This window comes from Bombus flavifrons, unplaced genomic scaffold (genome assembly GCF_040668555.2).
Source record: "Bombus flavifrons isolate JBK064 unplaced genomic scaffold, iyBomFlav1_principal scaffold0027, whole genome shotgun sequence".
NCBI classification, from domain to species: Eukaryota; Metazoa; Arthropoda; class Insecta; order Hymenoptera; family Apidae; genus Bombus; species Bombus flavifrons.
Genome location: NW_027184772.1, coordinates 250979 through 274857, shown reverse-complemented (window position 1 = coordinate 274857; position 23879 = coordinate 250979).

The following is a 23879-nucleotide window of genomic DNA, read 5'->3' as shown; positions in this document are numbered from 1 at the left end:
GGATTTCAGACAAATTAACGAATCTGTGTTTTTATTTTTATTACTTACCTACTTTCTCAGCGAGAGTTATTTCATTAGTATCATTTTCACTATTGGATCTCTCAGGACTCTCATCTGTAATTTCAATTGGTGCCTGAAATAAATATAATGTACATAAGTATATATTCTAATTATTAATTATACATATGGTTCAGGCTTTAAGTTTTTGTACTTACTTCTGCAGAAGTTTCATATAACTCCTGGCCTGTTACATTATTGACATATTCCCAGCCCCGTACTGGTAAAAAATGACCACAGCTGGGAGACGAAATCATATGTCTCTCCCATGGATCCTCTTCCGATCTCCAATTTCCTATAGTAATTCCACAATGGTAACAGGTAGTGAAATCATTTATTCCGGTGTAGAAGAAGCCTGCATGGGCTAATTCTTCACTTGTCTGTGTCATATATGTAGGCCATGTTGCGAATGAATTTAATCTGGATTCGTATGTAGCGTATTCCAATATTGCTGCTTTCATAACATCTTTTAGTCCCAAACGGCTGAGATCATATGCCGTCGGGTTTCGTGAAAATCGATGGTCATTAAAATCAAATGACTCCTGATAATGTAAACCATAAGGACAAGATATATTTCTATTTCTTCGTCTTGTCCGTAGAACTTTAGCTGGATCTGCTCCCATTGGTACATTATTACAATGTTCATTGCGGATAAATCTGCACTCTGGAGAACGCATCTCATGAATTTGCATGGGAATATCACCCACAGACCACTGACTTGCCAGCAATTGACATTCAAAGCACCTTACGATATCCGCCTCGCCTGTATAGTAGAATCCTGCAGCTGCAAGACTGACAGGGTCAATGAAAGATACAGGCCAATTTCGAAAACTCGATCGTCTTACTGCTTCAAAACGAAAATCAGCATAATTTTCTTGAACGTCACGCGGCATTTCTATCGAGAAAATCTGTGGCATTGTCGACGTCGACGGTATCGGTGATGTTAAATCAATCACCCTTGCTGAAGGTTCAGGGGATGGTATATCAACCATAATTTCTGGAAGTACCATGGATGTTGAAGGTACGGCTAACTCATCCGCCGATATTGAATGAACCGACGGATTTGAATCATCTGACAATGTCGAAGGAACAGCCAGTAATTCTTCATCTTCTGAAGATTCTGTATTATGTACCATCAAATATCGGAAGTTGATTGTAGGAATCATTGTATCCATTTTAATTGTAATTTATTGCGCCTTTAAACCTATTTAAAAGAAAATACATTGAAATTGAATCTACTAATTATAGATGACTTAAGAAATATTATACGTGTACAATTGATCAAACAGAAATGTATTACAGACAAAACTTACGAATATCAGATGTTCTCGTTCCGCTTCAACAGCTCTCCAATTCTTCAAATGGAATCTTGACAAATATTTAATATCTTATTCTTGTATATTTTATATTATTAAATTTGCTAAAACTGCTCAATCGTACGAACGAGCCACACAAACTCTTCGGACATCAGTGTAATACTGAACCTTGCTGCTAGTATGTACCGAGAAGCTACTACCTGTTTTCTACAAATCTTATCCCTACCCACAGTACCCGGTAGCAATATAACCCTTCAATGCACTATAAGGCACACCCACTGCGCAGAATGGGCAAGTTGTCGCCCAATCAAATTTCATCGATGCTCCGGCCCTTACTGTACTGTGTAAAGTAAACGATGCTCGCTAGGTACAGCGTTAAAATACATCTCTTATTTACTCACATTCGAAAATGATGCCGCTTTTGAAGGAATTCTTATTTGCTCCGTTTTTACTTGGCAATATTAACACGTTGTTTAAAATATCAGTAAAAACTGCAACGGAGCCTAGAGAGCCAAAGAGAACGACAAAAATTAACAATTTATTATTAACAGATATAATAAAAGGGGGAATGATAATAGATGCTTGCTATTAGCTCCTAATAGAGTTTTCGTAATATCTCTAGTTCGACATCGTCTTCCTACAATTCTTACCGGAATCTCCATATCGTTCTGCTTCAGATTTGCAATATTCGACAAATCCTAATCGGTACATTATTTCGTTTCAGGGGCCCAGAGTCCTAATCCGGCACCTGTTTCCTGGTGGGTATAATATTTAGTAGAAGGATAATTGCTGTCGTAAACAGTATAGTCTGAATACTCAGATTAGTCTTTGGTAATCATTACTTTATGACACCCTACACCTTTTGGCGTATACCCTGCCTCGGTATTAATCATCGCAGATTATAATTAAATTATTTTTACAAATGGGACGTTTTCAGCAGTTTTTCAATATGTGAAACATCTGACTCGGGGTTTCTGCAGAAAAATTCAACCGTTTGCATCATATTCTAAATTTATTTTGAGATAAAGTTCCCTCGCGATGCGAATAGTAAAACGCTGTAGCATTATGTTATTTTACATTATACATATTATATCATATTATATATATCATATATATATTATATATTATTATATCATATATATATTAATACTTTTATTAAAAGTATTAAAAGTGTTAATTGCGTATGCACGAGATGATAGTAAAAACGAAGAATAAACATATTCGGGCAAAACGCAATATACTAAGCTTGAAAAGCAGTAATATCTTGAAGAATTACGAGGGAAACGTTCTCGTCTGACAACTGCAAAAAAGTATCGACGAAGTAAATTGACGATATGTCTATGTTTTGTTAATAACAATACTGAAATTGCTAAAGTGAGTCCATCATTCTCATAATTGTATTTTCTGGCAGCTGTTTATATTCGTGTACAATGTAACGGCGTATATACGGTATCCGTTTACTCTCATATCGCTTGTTTTTCTAATTTTTCTTTATTTTTCTCCAGCATCCTGCATTCGTCTTATTGAGATAAATGTCATGTTGGTATGATCACTAGTTCCTACATCCAGCGTTGGTGCAAGTGCTTGACATCCTCTTCTGTTTTTCCCCGTCCGTCACGTCCTCTTTATCTGAGTATCCCGTGTGTTATAAATGGCTGTACAAGGTGGTGAAATACACAGCATATAAAACTAATCTGTATGAATCAATTGAATATCAAAACCCAAACCAATGAAATAACAGCTATAAAGAGCATCTGAAAGACGATAGCATCGAAGAAAGCAACTTGCGATTAAAAGAGTCGTATGTCGAAAAATGCATTGGTTTATTATAAATTAATATAAAAATATCACCCTGAACATTTTTCAATGATTTTCTACGCAATAATAGAATAATTCTATATAATAATTTTCTCCGTTTTCGTTTGTAACATTTACATTCTTTTTCATTTCTACAGTTCAAAAATCTCGCTTTTCATTCCATTCGGAATTTTTTCCCGAAAGACGAAATAAATATTTTCTCCCACGTACTTAACAAAGGAGGGTTAGAGGTGTTCGTAAACGTTTGCAACATTTCTCAAATTTTTTAACAGCTTTCCTGGGAAACATATTACATAACAGTTAACTAATTTTAACAAATATGCATTATGTACTTGTATGTGCAAATGAAATAATGTACATGCACTTAATTTAAAGGAATGGTCAAAAGTGTTGAGGTTATTCGATGTGTAATCAAAGAAAACTAGTGGATAAATTGAAAGGCAGAAAATATATTTAAATATAAGTGTAATTATAAATAAGAATACAATTTGAGCTGGTCCAGATTCGCACGCTAGCTGTGTTACAAAATAACTGAAAACCCAAAAGCCAACGTCGCCTGTCTACTGTTTATGGTCTGACTTCGTCGCAGTCTTTTGTCTACGCGCTGTCGATGGCTTCAGTGCTTGAGAAACTAAAAAGACCAGATGTAGAGTTTTCTTATAAGTGGTGACCGCTTCAACACCCTCCCTAAAACTCTACATCTCCACAAACAATTATCTCAAATTTACAAATTATCTCTTAATATTTTTCTAACTCTTGTCGTAAATATCTGAAAATCAATTTGTCGATGCCTTCACAAGTACATTTGCCAGACGCCTTTCTCTTTTTCATTCAAATTAATTTATTACAAAAAGAATTCTGGAAGACTAAACAGATCGTGTAGAGTTTTTCCTTTTTTTTTTTTTTTTTTTTTTTTTTAGAAGTGATAACCACTTCGACACCCTCCCTAAAAACTCTACATGCCTACAAACAATTACCTCTTAATATCCTTTTTATTTTTCAAACCTAACTTTTGTCTTAAATATTCAAATCTTGGTTTTGGCAACGCCTTTGTACATATATCTGCCAGTTGCTCTTCGCTTGTTACATACGTTACATCAATTTCGCCTCTATTGTATAAATCTCGCAAGAAATGATATCTTACGTCAATATGCTTACTTCTTTGATGGAATTCTGGATTCTTAATTAATTTGACGGCACTAGTATTTTCTACATAGCATATACTTAAGGATCTCTATTTTACATTCAAGAAATATTTTCTTTAGCCACATAATTTCTTTCGCTCTTGAGGCTGCACTGACATACTCAGCTTCGGTCGTAGATAGAGCAGTAGAGATACATTGTTGTCGCTTACATTGCCATGTGATGGCCGCATTCGCATACTTACATACAACGCCTGATGTCGACTTTCTTGTTTCTTTGTTGCCTGCATAGTCAGCATCGCTAAAGGTTTCGAGACTGCCTGCTTTTGTATATAAGAGTCCCATATCCGCGGTCCCTTTTATGTTGCGCAAAATTCGTTTGACTAATTTCCACTGATACTGGTTTGGATTCTCTAAATGTCTCGCCGCTATATTTATTGCAAAACTAATATCTGGCCTACTTACGGTTTGTAAAAACATTAAGTTCCCTACGGCTTCTCTGTATGGTGCGTTACAATCATTATTGCCACTATAAACACTGTTTGCCTCATTCATATTAAATTTTTCTAATATTTTTTCGATATATCTACTCTGATGAATGAATATTGAACCATCTTTTAATCTTTTAATTTCAAGTCCAAGAAAACTCTTGACTTCTTTGGAACTCGTAATTTTGATTTCTTTATTTAAATCATCGAAAAATTTATCAATTAGAGATTCGTCTGAAGCTGCTACCAGTCCATCGTCTACGTATATGGTCATCAACATTAATTTGTTGTCTTCGCTATAAATATAAAAACAAGGATCTGCGTTACTCTGATAAAATTTTAAGTTTGAAATATATTTTGTGAAACGTTCCGTTCAACTTCTTGGAGACTGCTTTAAGCCATATAGGCTTTTTAGCAATTTACAAACGCGATTCGTACCATCATCATAACCTTTAGGTTGTTTCATATAAATATCTTCTTTCAGACCTCCATATAAAAATGCGGTTTTAATGTCATACTGTCCGAGGTGTAAATTATTTTTGGCTGCAATACTGAGCATTAATCTAATTGTATCAAACCGAGCAACGGGACTATAGGTTTCCTTATAATCTACGCCTTCTTTTTGTGAACACCCTTTTATTACAAGTCGCGCTTTTTATCGTTCCGAATTGTCCGGATTTAGCTTTACCGTTAAAACCCACCTATTACTAAGTACCTTCTGATCTTTAGGTTTTTCTACAAGAATCCACGTCTTATTTTCATGGTGCGATTTCATTTCATCGTTCATAGCCGTTTCCCATAACTCTTTCTTTTCGGAACTCATCGCTTCGTTAAAATCCACCGGTAATTTTTCCGCTACGTACGTTACTGGGCTACCATAAAAATCGGTTCGTTTGATCTTAGCTCTATCTCTCAATTGTCTCACATTGTCGCTATTTCCAGGAGGTTGTTCTTCGTGTTCACTCTGTGCACTTTCATACGTACATGCTCTATCGCTCTGCGCACACATATCTTCGCGCTCGACAATTTTCGGTAAACTTAAATTAATAAATTTCGCACTTTCTAGTTCGGGCTTAAATATTACGTCACGGCTTAATATTACATTTCTTACTGTTGGCGCATACACTCGACACCCTCGTGCGTCATCTAGATAGCCTACCAAATATCCTTTGTTCGCCTTTTTGTCAAGTTTTGTCTTCTCCGCAGGTATGTGTGCAAAGCACTCAGTACCGAAAACCCTAAACTTTTCTAAATTTGGCGGTTTCCCGTACCACAGTTCATACGGTGTTTTCTTGTCTTCTATCGTCGGCCCGGTCTTATTTATGACATGTACTGCTGTGTTCATGGCTTCGGCCCATAAAAACAGCGGTAGATTTGGTTTCGAATATAGCATCGATCGGCCTGCCTCTACTATTGTTCTATTTTCCCATTCTGCGACACCATTCTGTTCAGGAGTGTATGGGACGTTAATTGTGTGCCTAATTCCCTGACTTCTTAAAAATTCTTTAACTTCTTTATTTTTGAATTCTTTCCCTCCATCACTATGAATTTCTTTAATCTTATCGTTGAATTGATTCTCAACTTCCAGGCAAAAAGTTTTTAATTTTTCGATTACTTCTGACCTATGTCGTAAGAAGTAAATCTTTGTGAATTTTGAAAAATCATCATTAAATGTAAGAAAATAGAATTTCTTGCCTAATGACTCGACTTGTATAGGTCCACATACATCCGTATAAATAATTTCGCGAGGTTTATTCGCACGATTGATTTTCTCATGAAAACTCGATCTATGCTGTTTCCCGTACGCTCAACCTTCACAGAAAAAGCTACTATCCTCCACGACTTTCATATTCGAATTCTTTAAAAACTCTTTAACATGTCTGTTGTTTTGAGGACATAGCCGTTCGTGCCATAACTGCAATGTGTCCGCGTTTGACTCTGCTCTATTGCTAAAATTACAAACTGACGGTATGATAACTCGCATAACTATTTTATACAAATTTCCGATAACAGAACCTTTTGCTATTATTTTCTGGTTTTGTAAAAACATACAATTGGTCCCTTCCTTTAAAACACAGAAATCTATGCCCCTTCTCGCAACAGATCTAATGGAAAATAGGTTTCTTTTCATACCTGGTACGTACAGAACATCGTTCATTGTACATGTTACCCATTTGCCGTCCACAAAAGTCTCTACTTTGATTGTTCCTTTGCCGCACGCATTCATGAACGTAAGCCGATCTCTATCTTCACCGTGTTATCGAATTCTTCGAAGACGTTGAACCATTCCCGTCGTCCTGTCATGTGATCCGTAGCTCCTGAGTCGATTATCCAAACATCAGGGTTTGCCGCTTGTATGATTTTGATTTCTAGGTTCCTGGTTGTTTCTACTGTTGCTTCTTTTATTATTTTTAAAACAATTTTTACTGGTGTGGCCTTTCCTTTTGCATATAAAAAATCTAAAGCAATCCTTCTTTAGATGGCCAACTTTTCCACAATTGAAGCAGCTTGGTCCTTGTTTCTCGTATTCACATTTGCTTGACTGTTTCTGCTGTTCCCTTTTATAATTGTTACTCTTTGTTACCAGCGCCACCGATGTTTCCTGGTCGTCTTTCTTCCATCTGGTTTCTTCTGTTATCAGCCTGGTACTAAGCCTGTCTAGGGTATTCTTTCCTTCTTCCACCGAATCCCACGCACTGTGAAAATGGTCAAATTTGTTTGGTAACACCGATAAAATGCGTGTTATCAGCATTTTCTCGCCAATTTCACTCCCAAGGGCTTTCATCTTCGCCGCTATCACTTCCAACTTTGACAGGTTGTAGGCGACATTTTCAGATTCTTCCCATTTAAAATCGAAGAACTGCTTCTGGACCATATTTAGATTCTCATCTGACTTCATGTCATATACTGTATTCAACTTTTTCCACATTTCATGTGCTGTTGTGCAACATAAAGGAAGATCCAACGGTTTCTTTCCTACTGAAGTCACGATTAATTTTCTCGCTAACCGATCTGCTTTCAAAAATCTTTCACGAGCGATTTCTTTCTCCGCGCTGTTACCTGGATGACACAGATTCCCTTCACACACGTTGATCAGGTCGTCATCTTCCTCCAAAAGTGTACGCATAACAAAACGCCACTGGAGCCAGTTTTCTTCGCCGCGTAACATCTCGATCTTCGCACTTGCTGATTCCATTTTAGCACTATCCCTTACTTTACTAAGCACAACACTTTAACAATTTATTCACTTTACGTTGCTGCCTTGCAAGTTACAGCTCTGGGCCCATAACCTGTTGAGGTTATTCGGTTTGTAATCAGAGAAAACTAGTGGATAAATTGTAAGGCAGAAAATATATTTAAATAAAAGTGTAATTATAAATAAGAATACAATTTGAGCTGGTCCAGATCCGCACGCTAGCTGTGTTACCCAATAACTGAAAACCCCGAAGCCAACGTCGCCTGTCTACTGTTTATGGTCTGACTTCGTCGCAGTCTTTTGTCTACGCGCTGTCGATGGCTTCAGTGCTTGAGAAACTAAAAAGACAAGATGTAGAGTTTTCTTATAAGTGGTGACCACTTCAACAAAAAGTTATGAAATTTTGTCTCAATACACCCTTTACTTTCTTTACTAAACTACGCAGTTATTGTGTATGTCAAAAGATGGCACAAAGTACAAAATTCCAATCACTTGATCTTAGCATTTAACTATGGTCGGTTGACTCCTATTACTATTTATTAAAATTGATTTCCTCAAAATCTAATATAATTTATCGAAATATAATTTTCCTAATCAAAATAATATATATGTCGTTGATGAAAGGACATCGGAGGTTTCCCTTTGGAACTTCGGGAAAATCCCTTAACACCGTAATCTAGATTTTATTATAGGCGTAATTAAACAATTGCCGTCAATCAATCCGGTTGTATTTGTTCGAGATTTGTGATAATGAGCTTGGGATCGAGGCGACAACCAGTCGCCGAACGTAACCGCGGTCACGGGTTTGACTAACAAAGGTACGGAATAATTCTATAGCTCTCCTTAAAAGAAATATTTGTGACGGCACGCGACAGTAAACATTCCAACGGTTTGTGTCCCGTGGCTCGTCACACGCAGACCCTATTCTTCGAGTAAGATGATTGCCAGATGTCGATGCGTCTTCGCAGTACATGTTAGGCTAGCCTGAGGGCCTGATACAAATCTTAAGATTTAGTTGGCTAAAGTCCTTCAGACAGACAAACAATCTTTGTCCCAGCTACGGGAAGATAGGAGAGAACTATTTTTCAACGAACGGCGTCTCCCACTAGCAACTTTCCCTCGAGGGCGGCTAGCATCGTTTTCTAACCACCGATATGGAGATTGACCAATTAGCAGCAACGCCAATTTCCCTCACCTACTAAACGAAGGCTATCCTCGACGAATCCAAGGATCTCTTAGACACACCCCATTATAGTTTTCCTCTGCAGCATCATCGCGACGGAAAGTCATTCTCTCGTGAGGCCGTATTAGCGAATAACTTAGCGTCTGTACGCTCGGTGGATATTCTACGTTTTAACAAAGAGTCCGACTTAGATTTTGCGAGCATATTCATCTATCATCCCGTTGACCGCGGATTCGTTATTGAACCTAGGATCATTGTCATTAGTTTCTCGAGTACCTAATTACCACGGTTACTTGTCCAATTCTATAATTATCGTATTTGCACTAGTCAATGTCATGCCCCTAACCCCAATTCTAATGTAAACCCGACATACATATATAACTTGTAATATATAATTTTTTATATTACATTTTTTATATTACATACAAGGAAATGACGGTTAGTTTTCTTCAAAATTGACGAAATCACCGCGATTTGCGAGCTCTTAGGCTTGTTCCGACGGTGAAACGTGCGTGCATTACATTCTGCACGTATAATGGAGTGAAACGTGCACTTAAACGTCGAAATATACCAAACGGGAAGGAAATAACACTTCAAAATCGACGAAATCATCGCGATTTGCGAGCTTTTGGGCTTGTGTCGACAGTGAAACTGGGGTGCATTGCATTCCGCGCGTTAGTGGAATGAATTGAGCTCTTAAACGTCGAAATATGACAAACGCGAAGGAAATGACACTTAGTTTTCGTCAAAATCGACGAAATCATCGCGATTTGCGAACTGTTGGGCTTGTTTCGACGGTGAAAGTGTCGTGCATTTCATTCGGCGCGTGAAATGGAGCGTAGTGGGCGGATAAACGTCGAAATAACACAAACGGGGAAGAAATAACGCTTCGATTTCTTCAAAATCGACGAAATCATTGCTACTTGCGAGCTGTTGGGCTTGTTATAACGGTGACACTGGAGTGCATTGCATTCGGCGCGTAAAATGGAATGAAAAGAGCGCTGAAACATCGAAATGTCTCAAACGGCAAGGAAACAATGCTTAGTTTTCGTCGGAATAAACGAAATAACGCGATTTGCGAGCTGTTGGGCTTGTGTCGATGGTGAAACGGGCGGGCTTTACATTTGGTGCGTTAAATGGAGTGAAAAGAGCGCATAAACGTTGAAATATCTCAAACGCGAAGAAAATGACGGGTAGTTTTCTTCAAAATCGACGAATTCATCGTGATTTGCTAGCTGTTGGACTTGTGTCGACGGTGAAACCTGCATGCATTAAATTCGGCGCGTGAAGTGGAGTGAAAAGAGTTCTTAAACGTCGAAATATCTCAAACGGAAAAGAAATGACGGTGAGTTTCCGTCATAATCGATGAAATAATCGCGATTTGCGAACAGTTAGGCTTGTTTTGACGGTAAAAGTGTCTTGCATTTCATTCGGAGCGTAAAATGGAGCGAGAGTAAATATCATCTCGGCTGTGTAAAACAATGGCTAATTCACGCGAAGAGTTGTTACGCGCCAAAAATTCTAACCCTAACCCGACATCAGAAGTGGGATCAGAACCGCTTATAGTGATACAAGAGCAGATGGCCCTTATGCACGAGTTAATTTAGACGATAGCGCTAAAACCGAGGGAGCAGGAACCGAGTGTAAAACCCGAAAAATTTTCGCTACCGCGTTTTTACCACGAAATCGCGGGTGCCGACCCAGCTGCGTGGTGCGCGACTGTTAGTGTAATTATGGAAAAAAGACCTCTACAAGACGACGAGATATATCTCACTATAAGTCGTGCTCTAGAGGGTACAGCAGCACAGTGGCTTATCCATGTTCCGGTCAGTGGTTTTACTTGGATAAAATTTACGGGACATTTTCTTGCGCGTTATGGTGGCACGGAGACGGCAACCTCAGCGCTAATGAGGATGTTCAATGAACCACCACTGAAGGGCGAAACCACGGCGGCTTTTGGTAATCGTCTTCACTCCACTGTCTTTTGTCCACTGTCTGCATTAATGGTCTCACATTGGAGATAATTTTTCATGTCCTTGCTGATGATTACTTAAAATACGATATCATGATTGGTCGCGAGAATTTAAGCCAACGATTCGACGTAAATATCACGCAGAATAACCTCGTTATTTGTAAAACAAAGATAATTAACACCTGTGGTAAAGTTGCGGAAGATGCGGTCAACATTAACGAGATCAACACTGATGTAGTTGGTAACAATAAAGATCGATTAATCTCTGTTCTCGAAAAATTTAAAGAATCATTCTTTACGGGTTTCCCGCGTAATCGCGTAAGTAGGGGCCAGTTAGAAATACGGCTGATTGATCCCAACGTCGTCGCGCAAAGAAGCCCTTACAGGCTTAGCGAGGAAGAGCGAAGAATAGTACGTGAGAGAATAGCCGAATTAATTAATTTAATTAATTAATGCACCAGCCGTTTTCCAGAGAGCCATTTTCAAAGCCTTAGGCGACCTCGTGAACACCTGATATTCGTAATTTTGTCTCTAATACGTTTTTGTTTGATCGATTGTACACGTATAATATTTCTTAAGTCATCTACAATTAGTAGATTCAATTTCAATGTCTTTTTCTTTTAAATAGGTTTAAAGGCGCAATAAATTACAATTAAAATGGATACAATGATTCCTACAATCAACTTCCGATATTTCATGGAACATGATGCAGAATCTACAGAAGATGAAGAATTACTGCCTGTTCCTTCAACATTGTCAGATGATTCAAATCCGTCGGTTCATTCAATATCGGCGGTTGAGTTAGCCGTACCTTCAACATCCATGGTACTTCCTGAAATTATGGTTGATATACCATCCCCTGTACCTTCAGCAAGGGTGATTGATTTAACATCACCGATACCGTCGATGTCGACAATGCCACCGATATTCTCGATAGAAATGCCGCCGGTTCCATCCACATCGCGTGACGTTCAAGAATATTATGATGATTTTCGTTTTGAAGCAGCAAGGCGTTCAAGTTTTCGAAATTGGCCTGTGTCTTTCATTGACCCTGTCAGTCTTGCAGCTGCAGAATTCTATTATACTAGAAACTTTGATGTCGTTAGATGCTTTGAATGTCAATTGGTGGCAAGTCAGTGGTCAGTGGTTGATATTCCCATGCAAATTCATGAGATGCGTTCTCCAGAGTGCAGATTTATCCGCAATGAACACTGTAATAATGTACCAATCGGAGCAGATCCTGCTAAAGTTCGACGGACAAAACGAAAAAATAGAAATATATCTTGTCCTTATGGTTTACAATATCAGAAGGCATTTGATTTTAATGACCATCGATTTTTAAGATATTCAAGAAACCCGACGGCATATGAACTTAGCCGTTTGGGACTAAAAAGAGTTAAGAAGCTACGAATCCAGATTAAATTCGTTCACAACATGGCCTACATATATGACACAGACAATTGAAGAATTAGCCCATGCAGGCTTCTACTAGACCGGAATAAATGATTGCACTACATGTTACCATTGTGGAATTGGTATAGGAAGTTGGAGAGCAGAAGATGATCCATGGGAACAGCACGCAATTTCGTCTCCCAGCTGTTGTTATTTATTAACAGTACGAGGCTGGGAATATGTTAATAAAGTAACAGGCCAGGAGTTATATGAAACTGCTGAAGGTGCAAGTATAAAAACTTATACCCTGAACAATATATATAACATTGTGTATAATGAATAATTGCAATACATACTTATGTACAGTATATTTATTTCAGGCAGCAATACAAATTGCAAATGGGAATCCTGAGAGATCCACTAGTGAAAATGATACTAATGAAATGACTCTCGTTGGGAAAATTGGTAAGTGATAAAAATGAAAACACATATTCGTTAATTTGTATGAAAGCCGTATACATATAATAAATTCCATTATATATTACATTTAAATACACTGATTACTATTTTAGCTGCTCTGGAGCAAGAAAATCGACAACCAGTCGCCGAACGTAACCGCGGTCACGGGTTTGTATAACAAAGGTATTGCATAATTCTATAGCTGTCCTTAAAAGAAATATTTGTGACGGCACGCGACAGTAAACATTCCAACGGTTTCTGTCCCGTGGCTCGCCACACGCAGACCCTATTCTTCGAGTAAGATGATTGCCAGATGTCGATGCGTCTTCGCAGTACATGTTAGGCTAGCCTGAGGGCCTGATATAAATCTTAAGATTTAGTTGGCTAAAGTCGTTCAGACGGACAAACAGTCTTTGTTCCAGCTACGGGAAGTTAGGAGAGACCTATTTTTCAACGAACGGCGTCTCCCACTAGCAACTTTCCCTCGAGGGCGGCTAGCATCTTTTACTAACCACCGATATGGAGATTGACCAATTAGCAGCAACGCCAATTTCCCTCACCTACTAAACGAAGGCTATCCTCGACGAATCCAAGGATCTCTTAGACACACCCCGTCTTTGATGATGACTTTCCCGTCCCGATGATGCCACAGAGGAAAACTATATTGCGGTGTGTCTAGGGACACGAGATCATCGGATTCGTCGAGGATAGCCTTCATTCAGAAAGTAAGGGAAATTGGCGTTGCTGCTAATTGGTCAATCTCCATAGCGGTGGTTAGAAAAAGATGCTAGCCGCCCTCGAGGGAAAGCTGCACGTGTACTGTGGAAACGCATCGACATCTGGCAATCATCTTACTTGAAGAATAGGGTCTGCAAGTGGCAAGCAACGGGACAGAGACCGTTGGAACGTTTACTGTCGAGTGTTACAAATATTTCCTTTTTAAGGAGAGCTATAGAATTACTCCGTGCCTCTGCCAGACAAAACGTTCATCCCATGACCGCGGTTACGTTCGGCGAATGGTTGGCGCCTCGAGCCCAAGCTCATTATCACAAATCTCGAACAAATGCAATCGGATCGAATGATGACAATTGTTTAATTACGCCTATGATAGACTCCAGATTACGGTGTTAAGGGATTTTCCCGGAGCTCCAAAGGGAAGGCTCCGATGTCCTTTCATCTCCGACATATAATTATTTTAATTTCTGGATTTTACCTGCTTATTCGATTTACTAGTTGGTTTTATTTAATAATTTGTTTTGCATTTGCATATCCCATGTTCGCTAATTAATTGTAGTATATTATCCTGTCGTCGGATATAATTGTTCTGGTTCCAGGTTGATTGTTAGTTGGTATAGGTTATGCTATACTCTTTATATTTTCTACTTCGTTAGAGTATATATTTCGATTTTATTCTTTGTTATTTACCCTCGTATGCTAATTCTATATGTATAATTGCGTTTAATTAATCTTTTATTAAAGATTTTCCATTTTCGTTGTACCGTGCGTTTGTTTCGGGTGTTCGAATTGCTACTCGCGTTGTTTGTATATTGTGACTTTCTGTTTTTCGTTACCGCACGTGCGGAGTGCGGGACGTGACAATAGCATTTTACGTCGTAACGGGCTTGTTCCGAATTTAAAAAAGGAGTGTACAGCATTCGGCGTGCAAAATGAAAAGGCGTTTAAACGTCGAGATATCTCAAACGGGAACGAAATAACAGCGTTTCACAGGAATAATCATTGAATGATAGGATTTTGCGAAAGATTCGGCTCGTTTCGAGAATGAAACAGGCGTGCTCAGCGTACGGCGTGTAAACTGGAGTAAAAGAAGCGGTTAAACGTCGAAATGTCTCAAACGGGAACGTAATCACAGCGTTCCGTAGTCATCACATGATTCTGTAATCATTAAATTAATGCATCTTACGTTGTAACATACTTGTTCCGACTTTAAAACAGGCCTGCACAGCATTCGACATGCAAAATGAAGTGAGTAGGTTTGAACGAAGATATATATCAAACGGGAAGGAAATGACGTTTAGTTTTCTTCAAAATCGACGAAATCACCGCGATTTGCGAGCTCTTAGGCTTGTCCCGACGGTGAAACGGGCGTGCAATACATTCGGCGCGTAAAATGGAGTGTAAGGAGCGCTTTAAACGTCGAAATATCTAAAACGAGAAGGAAATGACGGTTAATTTTCGACAATATCGACGAAATCATTGCGATTTGCGAGCTGTTGGGCTAGTGTCGACGGAGAAGCGAGAGTGCATTACATTCGGCGCGTAAAATGGAAGAAAAGGCGCTCATAAAAGTCGAAATATCTCAAACGGGATGGAAACAACGCATAGTTCTCTTCAAAATAGACGAAATCATCTCTACTTGCGAGCTGTTGGACTTGTGACGAAAGTGAAACGAGAGTGCATTAAATTCAGCGCTCACAATGTAGTGAAAAGAGCTCTTAAACGTCGAAATATGACAAACGCGAAGGAAATGACACTTAGTTTTCGTCAAAATCGACGAAATCATCGAGATTTGCTAGCTGTTGGGCTTCTTTCTACGCTGAAACGGTCGGGCATTTCATTAGCAGCGTAAAATGGAGTGAGAGGACTGCTCATTCGTTGAAAAATCTCAAACGGGAGGGAAATGACGGTTAATTTTCGACAATATCAACGAGATCATTGCGATTTGCGAGCTGTTGGGCTTGTGTCGACGGTGAAACTGGGGTGCATTGCATTCCGCGCGTTAGTGGAATGAATTGAGCTCTTAAACGTCAGAATATATCAAACGGGAGGGAAATGACGGTCAGTTTTCGTCAAAATCGTCGAAATCATCGCGATTTGCTAGCTGTTGGGCTTGTTACAACTGAGAAACTGGAGTGCATTGCATTCCGCGCGTTAGTGGAATGAAAAGAGCTCTTAAACTTTGAAACATCTCTAACGGGGAGGAAACTACGCATAGTTTTCGTCAAAATCGATGAAATATTCGCGATTTGCTAACTCTTAGGCTTGTTTCGAAGGTGAAAGTGTCGTGCATTTCATTCGGAGCGTAAAATGGTGTGAGAGGAGCGCATGAACGTTGAAATATCTCAAACGGGAACGAAATCACAGCGTTCCGTAGTCATCACATGATTCTGTAATCATTAAATTAATGCATTTTACGTTGTAACATACTTGTTCCGACTTTAAAACAGGCCTGCACAGCATTCGACATGCAAAATGAAGTGAGTAGGTTTGAACGAAGATATATATCAAACGGGAAGGAAATGACGTTTAGTTTTCTTCAAAATCGACGAAATCACCGCGATTTGCGAGCTCTTAGGCTTGTTCGACGGTGAAACCTGCATGCATTACATTACGCGTGTAAAACGGAGTGAAAAGAACGCTTAAACGTCGAAATATTTCAAACGGGAAGGAAATAACGGATAGTTTTGTCAAATTCGACGAAATCATCGCTACTTGCAAGCTGTTGGGCTTGTGTCGAAGGTGAAAGTGTCGTGTATTTCATTCGCAGCGTAAAATGGTGTGAGTGGAGGCCTTATTCGTCGAAATATCTCAAACGGGAAAGAAATCACCGTTAATTTTCCACAATATCGACGAAATCATTGGGATTTGCGAGCTGTTAGGCTTGTTTCGACGCTGAAACGGGCGGGCATTACAATTGGCGCGTAAAATGGAGTGAAAAGAGAGCAGAAACGTTGAAATATATCAAACGCGTAGAAAATGACGGTTAATTTTCGACAAAATCGACGAAATCCAGCTCTATTTGCGAGCTGTTGGGCATGTGTCGACGGTGAAATGTGCGTGCATTACATTCGGCGCGTAAATAGGTTGACAAGAGCGCTTAAACCTTGTAATATCTTTAATGGGATGGAAATGACGCATAATTTTCGTCAAAATCGACGAAATCAACGATATTTGCAAGCTGTTGCGCTTGTGCCGACGGTGAAGCGAGACTGCATTACATTCGGCGCGTGAAATGGAGGTGAAGGAGCGCTTAATCGTCGAAATATCTCAAAAGGGAGGGAAATGACCGTTAGTTTTCGACAAAATCGACAAAATCATCGCGATTTGCGAGCTGTTGGGCTTGTTTCGACGGTGAAAGTGTCGTGCATTTTATTCAGAGCGTAAAATGGTGTGAAAAGAGCGCTTAAACGTCGAAGTATCTCTAACGGGAACGAAATAACAGCGTTTCATAGGAAAAATCATTGAATGATAGGATTTTGCGAAAGATTCGGCTCGTTTCGAGAATGAAACAGGCGTGCTCAGCGTACGGCGTGTAAACTGGAGTAAAAGAAGAGGTTAAACGTCGAAATGTCTCAAACGGGAACGAAAGCACAGCGTTCCGTAGTCATCACATGATTCTGTAATCATTAAATTAATGCATCTTACGTTGTAACATACTTGTTCCGACTTTAAAACAGGCCTGCACAGCATTCGGCATGCAAAATGAAGTGAGTAGGTTTAAACGTCGAAATATCTCAAACGGGAAGGAAATGACGGATGGATGTCGTCATAATCGATGAAATCATCGCGATTTGGGAGCTGTTGGGCTTGTCTCAACGGTGAAACTGTAGTGCGTTGCATTACGCGAGTAAGTGGAATGAAAAGAGTTCTTGAACTTTGAAATATCTCTAACGGAAGGCAATGACGGATAGTTTTCGTCAAAATCGACAAAATAATCGCGATTTGCGAGCTGTTCGACTTGTGTCGACGGAGAAATGAGCGTGCATTACATTCGGCTGGTATATAGAGTGAGAAGAGCGCTTAAACCTTGTAATATCTGTGGTAACTTATGGATCCTAGAGTAAGGACAAGTAATGATGATTTAATTATGGTTTAGTGTAGTTAAATAAGCAATACTCAGTAACAAAAACCGGTTACAATATAGTCGTACGTATCATTATCACACACGCCTCGACTTCCTGATTCACACTCCGTGACCTCTCAACTCAGACTGCCCTTCTCCACTCGCATTCTGGCCGTTCTAGCAACCCTTTGTCTTTTCCTAGGCCCACCATACGCGTGTTCAGCAGACGCTCGTGGCCAGGGTCACTTAGGCCTTTTCTACGAAACTATGCACTTGAAAATACCGATGACACATTTATGGACACGACGGCGCCTCGGCTCCCGCGACATTGTTCATGGTTAACTCGATGTTTATTAGACCTTTTTCCCGATACTACATATCTTTAATGGGATGGATATGACGCATAGTTTTCGTCAAACTCGACGAAATCATCCCTACTTGCAGGATGTTGGGCTTGTGTCGAAGGTGAAACGGGCGTGCATTACATTCAGTGCGTAAATTCGGGTGAAATGAGCGCTTAAACGTCAAAATATCTCAAACAGGAAGGAAATGACGGATAGTTTTCATCAAAATCGACGAAATAATCGCGATTGACGAGATGTTGGGCTTGTTTCGACGGTGAAACGGGCGTGCATTTCACTCAGCATGTAATTTCGGGTCCATAAAGCGCTTAACCGTCGAAATATCTCAAACGGGAGCGAAATGACCGTTAGTTTTCGACAATATCGGCGAAATCCAACTCTATTTATTAGCTGTTGGGCTTGTTACGATGCTCAAACAGGCGTGCATTACATTCTGCACGTATAATGGAGTGAAACGAGTGCATAAACGTCGAAATATATCAAACGGGAAGGAAATAACACATAGTTTTCGACAAAATCAACAAAATCATAGCGATTTGCGAGCTGTTGGGTTTGTATCCACGGTGAAACTGGAGTGCATTTCATTCGGAGCGTAAAATGGTGTGAGAGGAGCGCTTAAACGTCAAAATATCTCAAACAGGAAGGAAATGACGGATGGATGTCGTCAAAATCGATAAAATCATCGCGATTTGTTAGCTGTTGGGCTGTTTCCGAAGATAAAACGGGCGTGCACTACAGTCTGCACGTAAAATGGAGTGAAAAGGTCGCTTAAACGTCGATATATCTCAAGCGGGTAGGAAATGACGCATAGTTTTCTGCAAAATCGACGAAATCATCGCGGGTTGCGAGCTGTTGAGCTCGTGTCGACTGTGAAACCTGCCTGCGTTACATTCGACGCGTAAAGTGGGGAGAAACGATTGTTTAAACGTCGAAATATCTCAAACGGGAAGGAAATGACGGGTAGTTTACTTCAAAATCGACGAAATCACAGCGATTTGCGAGCTGTTGAGCTTGTGTCGACGGTGAAACCTGCATGCATTACATTACGCGCGTAAAACGGAGTGAAGAGAGCGCTTAAACGTCGAAATATCTCAAACGGGAAGGAAACAACGCCTAGTTTTCGTCGGAATAGACGAAGTAATCGCGATTTGCGAGCTGTTGGGCTTCTTTTGACGGTGAAACTCGGGTGCATTACATTTCGCGCTAAATAGTGTGAAAAGAACGCATAAGCGTTCAAATATCTCAAACGAGATGGAAATTAAGGTTTGTTTTCGTCAAAATCGAAGAAATCATCGCCCTATGCGAGCTGTTAGGGTTGTGTCAACGTTGAAACTAGAGTGCATTACATTTCGCTCGTAAATAGAGTGCAAAGAGCGCTTAAACGTTGAAATATATTTAACGGGATGGAAATGACGCGTAGATTTCGCCAAAATCGACGAAATAATCGCGATTTGCGAGCTGTTTGGCTTGCTTCGACGGTGAGAGGGGCGCGCATTACATTTGGCGGGTACAATGGTGTGAAAAGAACGCTTAACCGTCGAAATATCTGAAACGGGATGTAAGTAACGATTAATTTTCGTCAAAATCGACGAAATCATTGCGATTTGCGAGCAGTTGGGCTTGTTTCAATAGTAAAACTGGAGTGCATTATATTCAGCGCGTACGTGGAGTGAATAGTGCGCTTAAACGTCGAAATATCTCAAACGCGAAGGAAATTACGGTTAATATTCGGCAAAATCGACGAAATCATCGCTAGTTTCGAGCTGTTGAACTTGTTTCGACGGTGAAAGAGGCGTGCATTATATTCGGCGCGTAAAATAGAATGAAAAGATCGCTTAAACGTCGAAATATCTCAAACGGGAAGGAAATGACGGTTAATTTTCGACAAAATCGTCGAAATCCAGCTCTATTTGCGAGCTGTTGGACTTGTTACAACGGTGAAACTGGAGTGCTTTGCATTCCGCGCGTAAGTGGAGTGAATAGAGCGCATAAACATAGAATTTGCTCAAACGGGAAGGAAATAACAGTTAGTTTTCGACAATATCGACGTATTCATTTGTGAGCTCTTGGGCTGGTTTCAACGGTGAAGCTTTAGTGCATTGCATTCCGCGCGTAAGTGGAGTGAATAGAGCGCATAAACATAGAATTTGCTCAAACGGAAAGGAAATAACAGTTAGTTTTCGACAATATCGACGTATTCATTTGTGAGCTCTTGGGCTGGTTTCAACGGTGAAGCTGGAGTGCATTACATTTCGCTCGTAAATAGAGTCAAAAGAGCGTTTAAACGTCGAAATATCTCAAACGGGAAGGAAACAACGCTTAGCTTTCGTCGGAATAGACGAAGTAATCGCGATTTGCGAGCTGTTGGGCCTGTTTCGACGCTGAAACGGACGTGCATTACTTTCGGCGCGTAAAATGGAGGGAAACGTGCACTTAAACGTCGAAATATACCAAACGGGAAGGAAATAACACTTCAAAATCGACGAAATCATCGCGGTTTGCGAGATGTTGGGCTTGTGTCTACGGTGAATCGTGCGCGCATTACATTTGGCGAGTAAAATGGAGTCAAGAGAGCGCTTGAACGTCGAAATATCTCAAACGGGAAAGAAATTACGGTTAATTTTCGGCAAAATCGACGAAATCATCGCTAGTTTCGAGCTGTTGAACTTGTTTCGACGGTGAAAGAGGCGTGCATTACATTCGGCGCGAAAAATAGAATGAAAAGATCGCTTAAACGTAGAAATATCTCAAACAGGAAGGAAATAACAGTTAGTTTTCGACAATATCGACGTTATCATCGCGATTTGCGAGCTCTTTGTCTGGTTTCGAAGGTGAAACGGGCGTGCATTACATTCGTCGCGTAAAATGAAGTGAATGGAGTGCTCTAGCGTCGAAAGATGTGAAATCGTAAGGATGTAACGCTTAATTTTCGTCAAAATCGACGAAATCATCGCGATACCAGCTGTTGTGCTTGTGTCGACGGTGAAACGTGCGTGCATTACATTCGGCGTGTAAAACGGACTGAAAAGAGCGCTTAAACGTTGAAATATCTCAAACGCGAAGGAAATGACGGTTAATTTTCGACAAAATCGACGAAATCCAGCTCTATTTGCGAGCTGTTGGACTTGTTACAACGGTGAAACTGGAGTGCATTGCATTCCGCGCGTAAGTGGAGTGAATAGAGCGCATAAACATAGAATTTGCTCAAACGGGAAGGAAATAACAGTTAGTTTTCGACAATATCGACATATTCATTTGTGAGCTCTTGGGTTGGTTTCAACGGTGAAGCTGGAGTGCATTGCATTCCGCGCGTAAGTCGAGTGAATAGAGCGCATAAACATAGAATTTGCTCAAACGGGAAGGAAATAACTCTTAGTTTTCGCCAAAATCGACGAAATCATCGCGATTTGCGAGCTGCTGCGCTTGTATCAAAATAAATAGAGTGAAAAGAGCGCATAATCTTCGAAATATATTATACGGGAAGGAAATAACACTTAGTTTTCGTCGGAATAGACGAAATCATCGCTATTTGCGAGCTGTTGGGCTTGTGTGTACGGTGAAACGGGCGTGCAATACATTCGGCGAATAAAATGGAGGGAAAGGAGCGCTTAAGCATCGAAATATCTCAAACGGGAAAGAAACAACGCTTAGCTTTCGTCAAAATCGAAGAAATCATCGCGATATGCGAGTTGTTGGGGTTGTTTCGACGGTGAAACTAGAGTGCATTACATTTTGCGCGTAAATAGAGAGCAAAGAGCGCTTGAACGTAGAAAAATCATTAACGGGATGGAAATGACGTATAGATTTCGTCAAAACCGGCGACATCGCCGCCACTTGCGAGCCGCTGGGCTTGTGTCGAAGGTGAAAGTGTCGTGCATTTCATTCGGAGCGTAAAATGGAGTGAAGAGGGCGCATAAACGATGAAATATCTCAGACGCGAAGGAAATGACGGGTAGTTTTCTTCAAAATCGTCGAATTCATCGTGATTCGCGAGCTGTTGAGATTGTGTCGGCAGTGAAACCTGCATGCATTACATTACGCGCGTAACACGGAGTGAAAAGATCGCTTAAACGTCGAAATATCTCAAACGGGAAGGAAACAACGCTTAGCTTTCGTCGGAATAGACGAAGTAATCGCGATTTGCGAGCTGTTGGGCCTGTTTCGACGCTGAAACGGTCGGGCATTACATTCGGCGCGTAAAATGGAGGGAAAGGAGCACTTAAACGTCGAAATATCTGAAGCGGGAAGATAGTAACGCTTAATTTACGTCAAAATCGACGGAATCATCGCGATTTGCCAGCTCTTGGGCTTGTTACAACGGTGAAACTGGAGTGCATTGCATTCCGCGCGTAAGTGGAGTGAATAGAGCGCATAAAAATAGAATTTGCTCAAACGGGAAGGAAATAACAGTTAGTTTTCGACAATATCGACGTATTCATTTGTGAGCTCTTGGGCTGGTTTCAACGGTGAAGCTGGAGTGCATTACATTTCGCGCGTAAATAGTGTCAAAAGAGCGTTTAAACGTTGAAAAATCTATAACGGGATGCAAACAACGCTTAGTTTTCTTCAAAATAGACGAAATCATCGCTGTTTGCGAGCTTTTGGGCTTGTGTCGAAGGTGAAACGGGCGTTCATTATATTCAGTTCGTAAATTCGGGTGAAAAGAGAGCTTAAACGTCACAATATCTCGAACGGAAAGGATATGACGGATAGTTTTCGTCGAAATCGACGAAATCATTGCGATTTGCGAGCAGTTGGGCTTGTTTCAACAGTAAAGCTGGAGTGCATTATATTCAGCGCGTACGTGGAGTGAATAGTGCGCTTAAACGTCGAAATATCTCAAACGGGAAGGAAATGACGGTTAATTTTCGACAAAATCGTCGAAATCCAGCTCTATTTGCGAGCTGTTGGACTTGTTACAACGGTGAAACTGGAGTGCTTTGCATTCCGCGCGTAAGTGTAGTGAATAGAGCGCATAAACATAGAATTTGCTCAAACGGAAAGGAAATAACAGTTAGTTTTCGACAATATCGACGTATTCATTTGTGAGCTCTTGGGCTGGTTTCAACGGTGAAGCTGGAGTGCATTACATTTCGCTCGTAAATAGAGTCAAAAGAGCGTTTAAACGTTGAAAAATCTATAACGGGATGCAAACAACGCTTAGTTTTGTTCAAAATAGACGAAATCATCGCTGTTTGCGAGCTTTTGGGATTGCGTCGACGGTAAAACGTGCGTGCATTACATTCGGCGCGTAAATAGGGTGAAAAGAGCGCTTAAACCTTGTAATATCTTTAACGGGATGGAAATGACGCATAGTTTTCGTCAAAATCGACGAAATCATCGCTATTTGCGAGATGTTATGATTGTGTCGACGGTGAAACGGGCGTGCATTAAATTCAGCGCGTACAATGTAGTGAAAAGAGCGCATAAACTTTGAAATTTCTCAAACTCGAAGGAAATGACGGTCAATTTTCGATACAATCGACGATGTCCGGCTCTATTTGCAAGCTTTTGGGCTCGTTCCGAAGATGAAACGGGCGTGCATTAAACTCTGCACTTAAAATGGAGTGATAAGGACGCTTAAACGTCGAAACATCTCAAGCGGGTAGGAAATGACTCCTAGTTTTCTGCAAAATCGACGAAATCATCGCGGTTTGCGAGCTGTTGAGCTCGTGTCGACTGTGAAACCTGCC